The sequence below is a fragment of the Mustelus asterias genome, chromosome 12 (genome assembly GCF_964213995.1).
Source record: "Mustelus asterias chromosome 12, sMusAst1.hap1.1, whole genome shotgun sequence".
In the NCBI taxonomy this organism is placed as follows: domain Eukaryota; kingdom Metazoa; phylum Chordata; class Chondrichthyes; order Carcharhiniformes; family Triakidae; genus Mustelus; species Mustelus asterias.
The window spans coordinates 11,919,261-11,932,192 of NC_135812.1; positions in this window are offsets into that span (position 1 = coordinate 11,919,261).

Here is a 12,932-nt window from a genome sequence, read left to right on the forward strand (position 1 = left end):
ACAAGAATCAATACTTTTCACTGTGTATGCAAATACATGTGACAATAATAAATCAAATCAAAATCAACAGAGCTGGGACCAATATAGCCGCAGGAAGGATCAGCCGTGCTGTATGATAAGGTTTAAGCAAATCTGGCAGGGAAATGGGTACCAGAATGAAACATTAGAGATAAGAATTAAGGCGCACTGGGTGATCATAATATTAACATAAAAACATAAGAACTAGGAGCAGGAGTAGGCCATCTGGCCCCTCGAGCCTGCTCTGCCATTCAATAAGATCATGGCTGATCTTTTCATGGACTTAGCTCCACTTACCCGCCCGCTCACCATAACCCTTAATTCCTTTACTGTTCAAAAATCAATCTATCTTTGCCTTAAAAACATTCAATGAGGTAGCCTCAACTGCTTCACTGGGCAGGGAATTCCACAGATTCACAACCCTTTGTGTGAAGAAGTTCCTCCTCAGCTCAGTCCTAAATCTGCTCCCCCTTATTTTGAGGCTATGCCCTCGAATTCTGGTTTCGCCTGCCAGTGGAAACAACCTCCCTGCTTCTATCTTATCTATTTCCTTCATAACCTTATATGTTTCCATAAGATCCCCCCCTCATTCTTCTAAATTCCAATGAGTGTAGCCCCAGTCTACTCCGTCTCTCCTCATAAGCCAACCCTCTCGACTCCAGAATCAATCTAGTGAGTCTCCACTGCACCCCGTCCAGTGCCAGTATATCCTTTCTCAAGTAAGGAGACCAAAACTGTGCACAGTACTCCAGGTGTGGCCTCACCACAGGCTTAGAATTGGTATGGAAAAGGGCAAGGTACAATCAAACATAAAAATACTTAACGGGAGGCGGGCTAATTTCAAGGAATTGTGAAGAAGGTCGATTGGGATCCAAAATTGGTAGGAACGTCAGTAATTAAACGTTGAAATGCCTTCAGAGCGAAGATGATGTGGGCACAGTGTAAGCACATCCCTATAAGGAGAAAAGGAGGGAAGTCACAGTAGAACTGGATAAATAAAGATATAAAGGTTAAAATGAGACGGAGAATGACAATTGTTAAGTTCACAATATAATGGAAAAGCAAGCTGAATATAGAAAGTACAGAGGATTTCTATAAAAAGAGTATGGTGGGCGGGAAAAGAGAGTGTGAGAATAGATTAACAGCTAGCACAAAATGGAACTTTCATAAACACACAGATAGTAAAAGGATGGGATTGATTAGGGACCATAGAAGAGATGGTATAGTGGAGGCAGAGGGCATGGTTAAAGCACTAAAGATACTCCAGTCAGATAGTCTTCTCTATCCTGCCTCGGTGGGATGCGTTCTCGGTTGCTGAGGGCAGTAAGAATGGAAACTGAACCGCGGGGGGGCGACCTGACAGAAGTTTACAAAATGATGAGAGGCCTGGATAGAATAGATAATTGGGAGTCTTTTTCCCAATGGATAGAAATGTCAAGGGGCATAGGTTTAAGGTCAAAGGGGAAAGTTTAAAGGAGATGTGAGAGGCAAGTGTTTTGCACGGAGGATGGTAAGTGCCTGGAATGCGCTGCCAGAGGAAGTGATAGAAGCGGATACAATAGCAATGTTTAAGAGGCCTCTTGACAGATACATGAATAGGCCGGGAATAGAGGGATACGGACCACGCAGAGGCAAAAGGTCTTTACATTAGAAAGGTGTCATGTGTCAGCGCAGGCTTGGTGGGCTGAAGGGCCTGTTCCTGTGCTGTACTGTTCTTTATTTCTTTGTCGCGACAGGCCAGTCAGCCGAGTGTCAGAGACCAGAAACAAGATCATGAACCAGGACAAATTAGTTGACGCCTGGAACTGCTTCGGTCAATAAATGAAAATCACCAAATGGAGTTGTTAAAGGCAAATTGCATTTGAGTCACTCAACTGAGTTCTTTTGATGAAGCAACGGAAAGTTTTGATGGGGGTAATATGAATGATATTGTGTATATGGACTTTAAAAAGGTGTTTGACAAAATATCACACAATAGGCAAATTAGCTAAACTAAAACAGAATTTTAACATCTGACGAGAAACTCAAATGTATGAGATGGGTGGTATCAGATCTCAGGAGGGCATAAAAAGACGGGAGGCAAATTTAATTAAAATAAATTAAATGCAAAAGAAGTAAGAAGTGATACATTTCGGTAAGGAGAGGCAAATGGAATTCTTGACTTTACTTGGAAAGGAACGTTTATTTTTTATTGTCACAAGTAGGCTTACATTAACACTGCAATGAAGTCACTGTGAAAATCCACTAGTCGCCTGTTCGGGTACACTGAGGGAGAATTTAGCATGGCCAATGCACCTAACCGGCACATCTTTCAGACTGTGGGAGGAAACCGGAGCCGGAGGAAACCCACGCAGACACGGGGAGAACGTGCAGGCTCTGCACAGTGGCCCAAGCCGGGAATCGAACCCCAGGTCCCTGGAGCTGTGAGGCAGCAGTGCTAACCACTGTGCCACCGTGCCGCCCAACTGTAGAGCAGAAAGGAAATTATGCAAAATGTGCACTAGGCCTCAGCTAAAGTATAGTGTTTAATTCTGGGCATCACACCATCAACAGGAAGTCGAGGCCTTGAAGAGGGTGCAGCAGAGATTTACCAGGTGTGGTAGCAACTACCAGGATGAGGGAATTCAGTTATGTGGAGAGACTGGAGAAGCTGGAATTGCTTTCCTCTGGATAGTGTAAATGTGTCTCTGTGATGGAGCGATCAGGAGCCAAATACCAGATTTAAGGAGATTGGCAAAAACCAGAGATAGCATGAGGAAACATTTAACTGCACAGTGGTGATTAAGGATGTACTGCTCTAAAATGGCGGTGGCAGCAATTTTGACAGTAACTTTCAAAAGAGAATTGGATAAATATTTCAAGGAATAATATTTGCAAAGCTATGAGGAAAGAGGTTAATTGCATAGCTCTCCGGTTGTGTACAGTTATGGGTGTTATTTTTTAGTTTATTTATTAGTGTCACAAGTAGGCTTACATTAACACTGCAACGAATTACTGTGAAAATACCCCAGCTGCCACACTCCGCCGCCTGTCCGGGTGCACTGAGGGAGAATTTAGCATGGCCAATCCACCTAACCAGCACGTCTTTTGGACTGTGGGAGGAAACCGGAGCAGACACGGGGAGAACGTGCAGACTGCGCATAGACAGTGACCCAAGCTGGGAATCGAACTCAAGCCCCTGGTGCTGTGAGGCAGCAGTGCTAACCACTGTGCCAGCCTTACACTATTGGAAGAATGTGAAAGCATTGGAGTGAGTGCAGAAGAAGTTTACAAGAATGGTTCCAGGGAGGAGAAACTTCAGTTATGAGGACAGATTGGAGAGGTTGGGACTGTTCTCCTTGGAGGCTGAGAGGAGATTAGATAGAGATGTTCAAAATTGTGAGGGGGTTGAACAGGGTAGATAGGAAGAAACTGTTCCAGCTCATAAAGGGATCAAGAATGAGAAGGGGCAGATTTCAAGTGATTTGCGAAAGAAGCGAATGTGATGTGAGAAAAAAGCTCTTTCACACAGCGAGAGGTTGGGGTCTGGAATGCACTGCCTGGAAATGTGGTGGAGGCAAGTTCAATCGAGGCATACAAGAGGGCATTAGATGAATATTTGAATAGAAACAATGTGCAGGGATACGGGGGAGAGGTAGGAGAATGGCTCCAAGTTGTAATGTTTGTTTGGACAGCAGATATGATGGGCTGAATGGCCTCCTTTTGCACTATAACAATTCTGTGATTATACCAAAGAGCTAGCACAGGCACAATGGGCTGAATGATTGCCTCCTCTGTTGTAATTCTTTATGATTTTATCAGATGCATTGACAGTAATGATGGAGGACAAGTGGCTCAGTGACACCTGCAATGTATTTGAATCACTGCAACTGGGTTTGATTGAAGCAGCTAACTGACACTAGGTGGGTTGAAACTAGTAGATTCTCATTATGCAATCAATCACCCTGTCATCTCCAACGTGCAATGCATGCAGAACATACAGGAATGTGGCCAAACTCTCTAGAAGGGTCTAGAATCTAGACAGTGTGAAACCAGTCATAAAAGCTCTGAGTAACTGATTGCTGTGTCGTGACCCCAGGTTTTTCTGAATATTGAGAGCTTGGCATTTTGTTCTTGCACATTGCGCTAAGCTAATCCATTGAAGAGATCCGCTTAGAAGGGTCCTCCCAATGACTCACTGGGTAAAGGCTATGGCCCGCTGGAATTCTCCGGTCTCGCATGCCCCCACTACCACTGCCAGTGAGAATGGATGGCATGGTGGCACAGTGGTTAGCACTGCTGCCTCACAGCGCCAGGGACCCGGGCTCAATTCTGGCCTCGGGTCACTGTCTGTGTGGAGTTTGCACGTTCTCCCCGTGTCTGTGTGGGTTTCCCCCGGGTGCTCCAGTTTCCTCCCACAGTCCAAAGATGTGCGGGTTAGGTTGATTGGCCATGCTAAATTGACCCTAGTGTCAGGGGTATTAGCTAGGGTAAATGTGTGAATATGGGAACAGGGTGGGATTGTGGTCAGTACAGACTCGTTGGGCCGAATGGCCTGTACTGTAGGGATTCTATGATACTACACAGCTCCAGGGATCTGGGTTCGATTCCCAGCTTGGGTCACTGTCTGTGTGGAGTTTGCACATTCTCCTTGTGTCTGCGTGGGTTTCCTCCGGGTGCTCCGGTTTCCTCCCACAGTCCAAAGATGTGCGGGTTAGGTTAATTGGCCATGCTAAAAATTGCCCTTAGTGTCCTGAGATGCATAGGTTAGAGGGATTAGTTGGGTAAATATGTAGGGATATGGGAGTAGGGCCTGGGTGGGATTGTGGTCGGTGCAGACTCGATGGGCCGAATGGCCTCTTTCTGTACTGTAGGGTTTCTATGATCTAATGGAAAATTTGGCACTCCATTCACAGCAGCGGGACTGGAAAATCCCAGCTGTGGGCGAGGTTGGAGGATTCCGGCCTATAAGAAGGTGAGCTGTACAGATATACATACACATGCCAGGGTAAATGCCTCCAGCCTGTGTTAAGCTCATTGAGCTTATCTGGGATGTTCATGGGGGTACCGCAGTTGGTCGTAGGAAAAATGAAATCAGGAAGGGCATTCCTGATCTTTCTCGAGTGATCCCTGCAAGAAAATACAGGCAACAGATGAGGACGGGACCAGGTTTGGCTGGATGTGTTCCATGTGTTCCAGTATAGAGCGTTGGTGAAACTACACCTGGAGTATTGTGTGCAGTTTTGGTGTCCTTATCTGAGGAAGAATGTCCTTGCTATAGAGGGAGCGCAGCAAAGGTTTACCAGGGTAATTCCTGGGATGGCAGGTCTGTCATATGAGGAGAGACTAAGTTGGTTAGGATTATGTTCACTGGAGTTTAGAAGAGTGAGAGGGGATCTCATAGAAACTTATAACATTCTAACAGAGTTAGACAGGGTAGATTCAGAAAGAATGTTCCCAATGGTTGGGAAGTCCAGAACTAGGGGTCATAGTTTGAGGATAAGGGACTGAGGTGAGGAGAAATTTCTTCACCCAGAGGGTGGTGAATGTGTGGAATTCACTCCCACAGAATGTAGTTGAGGTCAAAACATTATCTGATTTCCAGAAGAAATTAGATATAGCTCTTGGGGCTAAAGGGATCAAGGGATATGAGGGGAAGGGGGGATCAGGATATTGAATTCGATGATCAGCTATGATCAAAATGAATGGTGGAGCAGACTCGAAGGGCCAAATGGCCTACTCCTGCTTCTAGTTTCGATGTTTATCCTGTGAAGCAGCTGACACTAGCAATCTAGGTCACTGGGAAACTCACTTTCCCCTCAGTCAGGATGTTGAAGATTCAAGCCCCACTTTAGGACATATCCTAGCGTGGTACTTGCGTTTGGTACTGGGGGAGAGCTCTCTTGCCGGAGGCGACCTCTTCTGTTGAAAAATAAAACCAAGGTCTTCTGTCTGCTCCATGAGATGAATGAGATCCCACTGTAGCCCTATCCCCATTACCCTACACATTTAACCCACTGTTTGGAGACGGGCAGGAGAATTTTCCCCAACGTGGATGTTGACCTCCATTTATCCCTCAACCAAAATGACCAGAATCAGATGGATTCCTTCCTCTGGAGACACTCCATTGCCGCAGGAACAGCCTGGGCCCCACAGCTCAGTGCTACTGTCAGTTGGTTTGTATTTCCGGATTTGGATGTCAGCCATGGCTCATTCAGCAAGTTGTGGGCCCAAGTTCCACTCCAGGACATGAGCATAAAGATCAAAAGAAGCTGAGGTTCCAGTGTGGTACCGAGGGAGCGCGGCGCTGTCGGAGGTGCCGTCTTTCGGATGAGATGTTAAACTGAAGCGTTGCCTGCTTCTCAGGTGGATACAAGCCGGGAATTGAACCCCGGTCCCTGGCGCTGTGAGGCAGCAGTGCTAACCACTGTGCCAACGTGCAGTACAAGGCTGACTGTTCCTGTCTCATTGACCATTATTGATGCCTTGAAATAAGTCTCGGTGAGAGTTCTTTAAATTTTTGAAAGGTTTTGATCGAGTGGTGGGAGAGAGAATGCATCCTCTTGTGAGGAAGGGCATAACTAAAGGCAGCAATATAAAGTAGTTATTGAGAAATCTAATAGGAAATTCGGAAGAAAGTTCTTTATCCAAAGAGAGGTGAAAATGTGGAACTCTACCTCTGAGTGGTTGAAGTGAATCATCTTGATTCATTTAAGAGAAAGCGAGGAGAGCATAAAAGGGGAAAAGGAACAGAGGGTTATTATGCTGGTTAGCTCTGCTGCCTCACAGCTACAGGGACCCGGGTTCGATTCCAGCCTCGGGTCACTGTCTGTGTAGAGTTTGCACATTCTCCCAGTGTCTGCGTGGGTTTCCTCCGGGTGCTCTGGTTTCCTCCCACAGTCCAAAGATGTGCACGTTAGGTGGATTGGCCATGCTAAATTAACCCTTTGTGCCCCAAGGCGTGTAGGTTAGATGGATTAGCCATGGGAAATGCGTGGGGTTACAGGGAGGACCTGAGTGAGATACTCTGACTCGATGGACCGAATGGTCTCTTCTGCCCTGTCGGGATCCTATGATGATAGATTTAAATGAGGAAAGATAGGAGGAGGCTCGAGTGGAGCATAAAGGCCGACAGGGATTTGTTTGTGCTCTTCTTATCATGTGTTAGTCCTATGTAAAACTCTTGTTCATACAGCACATTTGAAATCTCCCAAGGCGCTGTATGGACCATAATTGACAGAAATTGGCACAGAACCATAGGAGAAATTAGGGCAAGTGTTTGGACAAAGAAGTGGGCATGTCTTCCAGGAGGAGCGAGCAGTAGAGAGGTTTAGGGAAGGAGTTGTAGAACTTGGGGGTCGTAACAGCTAATAGCATGACCACCAGCTATGGGAAGAAGGAAGTAGAATTTGCACAGACGGGAGTCCAGTTGGAGGAAGTTATAAAAATAAGGAGCGGGGCCATGAAGGGATTTGAACAAAGAACAATAAAGCACAGGAACAGGCCCTTCGGCCCATCAAGCCTGCACAGATTCCTATTCCTTATTTAGACCCACTACCTGTTGCCCATACGCGGTTTCTATCTCCCTGTTTGCCTCCTGTTTGTGTGTCTATCAAGGTAGACCCTGAACGTTGCTAACCTGCCTGCTTCCACCACCTCCACTGGCAGTGCGTTCCAGGCACCCACCACCCTCGGTGTGAAAAACTTTCCCAGCATGTCTTCCCTAAACTTACCCCCCCCTCACCTTGAACCTGTGCCCTCTTGTAATTTACCTTTCCATCCTGGGAGAAAGCCTCTGACTATCCACCCTGTCTGTGTCTTTCATCCTTTGTCGACCTCTATCAGGTCTCCCCTCAGCCTCCATCTTTCCAGTGAAAACAATCTGAATTTATCCAACTTCCTCCTATCTAAACCCCAGATCAGGCAACAAGCCTTACTAGAGTCCATAAACATTAGAATCAAGTTGTTGTATTGGAAGTCCAGGTCCGGGATCACTGGTGTTGGTTGACTGAAACGATGCAAGGTGGGATAGAGGCATAGAATTTTGGATGAACACAAGTTGAAGGAGGGTGTAAGGTGGCACGGTGGCACAATGTTTAGCACTGCTGCCTCACAGCGCCAGGGACCCAGGTTCGATTTCTGGCTTGGGTCACTGTCCGTGTGGAGTCTGCACGTTCTCCCCGTATCTGCGTGGGTTTCCTCCGGGTGCTCTGGTTTTCTCTCAGAGTCCAAAAGACATGTTGGTTAGGTGCACTGGCCGTGCTAAATTCTCCCTCAGTGTACCTGAACAGACACCAGAGTGTGGCGAATGGGGGATTTTCACAGTAACTTCATTGCAGTGTTAATGTAAGCCTACTTGTGACACTAATAAATAAACTTAAGATGTGGGAGAGAAATGGAATACTCCCAATCATAGTGCAGATATAGGACAGTAACGGATTAGAAGTGGAGAATCGTGTACCGTACAATTGTCCTTTTTATGTTCGGAGGGAAATAAAATACAGGATGATTGCCAAGAGTGAAAAGTTGAAAAGAAAATTGCCTCTAAACTGTGAAGATCTGAGTAAATAATTCACAAGTACAGATGCAGTAGCAGAATGTCATTAATATTTATTTTGTTCATTCTTGGAACGTAAGCATTGCTGGCAAGGCCACCAGCATCATTGTTCATCCCTAGCTGCCCTGAACTGAGCCCCTTGCCTTAAACGGACAATTAAGTGCCAATTGCACGGCTATGTGCCTGGAGTTACGTATGGGTCAGACCAGGTATTCTCTCCTTCCCTGATTAATGAACCAGTTCGTCTTTTACAAAAGCCAACAGCTTCACACACAGAGTGTCAATTCCCACTTTTTTCCCCAGATTATTTTGAACGGGATACAAAATGCTATGGGAGGATTTGAACGCCACTTCTCTCGAGCTTCCTGTTGCTAGCCCTGCTTCATAGCAGCTGCCCACAATGTTCTCTTTACTGGTTTCAAAAGGCCGAATATACACCATCCAACCGATACTTTTAAACTAAAATCAATACATTCATTTACCTGTACACGTGAAATACTGCAGATTTGATCTGATCTATTACTGTCACATGGGGTGGCACAGCGGGTTAGCACTGCTGCCTCACAGTGCCAGGGACCCGGGTTCGATTCCCGTGCTTGGGTCACTGTCTGTGTGGAGTTTGCACGTTCTCCCCGTGTCTGCGTGGGTTTCCTCCGGGTGCTCCGGTTTCCTCCCAAGATGTGCTGGTTAGGTGGATTGGCCATGCTAAATTGTCCTTTGGTGTCAGGGGGATTAGCAGGATAAATACATGGAGTTATGGGGATAGGACCTGGGTGTGATTGCTGTCGGTGCAGACTCGATGGGCTGAATGGCCTTCTTCTGCACCGTAGGGATTCTATGTATTGGGATACAGTAAAAAATATTATTATTGCGCATTATACAGACAAAACATACCATTCATGGAGAAGGAAGGGAGAGGATGCAGAATGTTAGAATACAGTTTTAAAAGCATGGACGAGTGTAAAAGATAGAATGAGAAGGCATGCTAGGGACAGCTCACAAGAAGTCACCTCACTCTGGCACCATCTTGAATCATACTTACTGAGACTACAGTACTTATAATAATAGAACATGTACTCAAGGGGTTAAATTCTTTTCCTAGAAATGATTTCTTAGTGATTGATAAGCAACTGAAGTCTTTAATGAATGTAGATCTTCATGATGCAATGAAATGACACGAGGTTCCAATCCTTGGAGTTCAGGTACCTAGATAGATCTAGCCCTGGGTTCCAAAGACAATACTGTCAATCACCCAATGTCAAAGAGATTACACTGAAGGATGTTGCACGAGATGTTATTGAGCAATTTATTACACATCTTTCAGTCCAAAATTTTCCAAAGTTTTGAAAAGATGTCTACCTTTGAATTTCTTCTGTAACAAAGACCATTGACGTGCAGATGACAATGTCTCACCTGTTTTCCAACAGTCTATCTGTGACCTTGATTCTGAAAAGAAAGACAGCTTTCATTGTAACTATAGTTGGAAATGCTGCCACTAATTTTGGTGCCGGAGTGTTGGGAATTCCCAGTGCGGATAAGCAATTCCAGTAAAGGTGTGGATTGTGAGGAATATCCTTGCCGACCTTTTTTAAAACAAGATGAAAGAAAAACTGACTCTTTTCTCAGAGGGTTGAATCCCTGCAGTGCAGAAGGAGGCCATTTGGCCCATCGAGTCTGCCCTGACTTTTCTGACAGAGCATCCCACATATCCCCATCTGGCCAACCCTGCTGGTTCCCCTAACCTACACATCTTGGGACACCCTCACTCAGAAAGGTCGCAAGGTCGAGTAGCATATTTAAAGTAGTATTTAAATTTGATTAGCCCATTTACCGCCACATTCTCCCAGCTCCCGGGATCTTCCGACCCTCGGGCGAGACTGGCAAGAGTCACTGCTGGTCTTCACGAGCAGAGACCAGGCGTGGTGGCCACGCGCAACTCACCACACTCCCAAAAATGACTAAGGCCTTAATTTGACCACTCCAGGGCGGGCGAGGCTCGCAGAACGGAATTCTTCATTGGCCTCGGGCGGGATTTCAGGAGCCTCGCCCAAGCGAGGTCGTAAAATCCCGCCCTAAATGTGGGACGATTATGGGCTGGACCACGCTGGACAAACCAGCGCGGATCGCTCTGGTTCTCTCGTCATTATGACAGTTGGGTTGCGATATTACTGACTCGCTGCGCCGGTCGTTCAGCGTGGCGAGCCGGGAAGATAGCGGCAAGGCCAAAAATCGCTTTCCTACCGACTCTGTTTTGCCAGCGAGAATGGCACCGTGCCCAAATCGGGCGCAAAGCCTATCAACATAAAAATGGGGAGATTTAAAAGGACTTGCCTGGCCCGGCTGCTTCCGCCCTCATGGATGCTTCCCCCTCGCCGGTGAGACGCCATGTCAGTGAAAATCACTGCTGCTCTAAAGTAGCCAGGACCGGGCGCCATGGTCACACCAGGAGGATCGGAGGCCATTGAAACCTGCAGGTGGTGAGGGGGAGGGGATGGGGGGGGTGCAAGGCTGGGCAGTGGCAGCCTGGCAGTGCCCACCTGGCATCCTGGCAGTGCCTGGTTGGGCACCATAAGTGCTCAGGGACAATGCCAAGGTATTGGGGCCGGAGTGGGAGGAAGTTATGCACAATGATGGCGGGGGGGGCTCATGCAGGGGAGGAGCTCTGCAGAGGCGGTTGGTCAGCAGGGTGGGGGCCTTCATGGTCATGCGAGGTGGGGGGTTGGGAGGGTGCAGACGTGGGTTAGGGAGGGGGTCGAGATGGGGCGAGCAAGTCGGTGGACCACGAGGGCACTCATCGGGAGGGTTCTAATGCCCTAATGCCAGTGACCTGTGTTGGTTTGGGGTGCTGGGGGTGGGTGTGGGACAATGCCGCAGATGATTAGGGGCGGGGGGATCCAAAGTCTGTTGGGGGGGGGGGGAGAGGTCCCCGATTCAGTCAGAAATCGAAGCGCCCTGCGCAATGGTGCCTGGACGCTCTAAAGCCGGATTCATCGGCGTGCTTAGGCTTTGCCTCCCCCCCCCCCCCCCCACCCCTCACTGACACAAAGCTCCCAACTGTCGGAAAAACCGACAGAGTGCCGGAACATTGCAGTGCTGAGCGCACCCAAAAGACAGACGTGGAAGACTCCCGGTTTCACACTGTTATGACAGAGAATTTTTGGGGGGAGAATTCCATCATTCGTTTTTTTTGGGGGGGAAAATCGCAGCCCTGAACTGTTTCCGTCACAGGTACCCACCCAGTCAGATCCCCTCCTTCCTCAGGGAGGGAGATTGCTGGGAGATTGCCCCAGTCTGCAGCAAGCGAGCTGCCTGTTTGCTGTGTACATCTCAGTGGCACCACGGTGATGGAGTGCGGCCCTTCAACACGATCCTAGCCCCCCGCTGACAGGATCAGGAAGGCAGACGCCAGATGGTTAAAGTTTACCACACGGTTGAGAAGACAATAAAAGAAAGAGCTTGTATTTGGATAGAACCTTTCGCATCCTCAGAATGTCCAAAGCACGTCACAGCTAATGGCGTACTTTCGAAATGTAGCTAGTGATTCCCTCAATGGTTTTCCCAGTGACAGGAGGCGGTGTGCCCTTTGCCGGCGGTGGGATTCTCTGCTCCTCCACGGTTAACGGGAGTTCCCACTGAAGCCACCTCATGCTGCCGGGAAACCCACATCAGAGCATGTACCACTGGCGTGAAAGGCCGGAGAATTCCGGCTATAGTCCCTAATTTGATTTGATTTATTCTTGTCACATGTATTAGTATACAGTGAAGAGTACTGTTTCTTGCGCACTGTACAAAGCATACCATTCATAGAGAAAGAAAGGAGAGGGTGCAGAATGTAGTGTTACAGTCATAGCTAGGGTGTAGAGAAAGATCAACTTAATGCGAGGTAGATCCATTCAAAAGTCTGATGGCAGCAGGGAAGAAACTGTTCTTGAGTCGGTTGGTATGTGACCCCAGACTTTTGTATCTTTTTCCCGATGGAAGAAGGTGGAAGAGAGAATGTCCGGGGAGCGTGGGGTCCTTGATTATGCTGGCCGCTTTTTCGAGGCAGCGGGAAGTGTAGACAGAGTCAATGGACGGGAGGCTGGTTTGCGTGATGGATTGGGCTACATTTTGTAGTTTTTTTGCGGTCTTGGGCAAAGCAGGAACCATACCAAGCTGTGATGCGACCAGAAATGATGCTTTCTATGTTTGAAACTGTTTGAATGTCAAGATGCTGCCGATTTGATTTAGATTTTGCTCTTCCTGTTTTCTCATGTCTCATTGACCACAAATCCTCCTCCAGCCAGCAGATGGCAGAATGAGTCTCACCATCATCCCCTCTCCCCATCCCGCACATAGACTCGGGAATGAGAGATCTGAATCTTCACTTCAGTAGCCT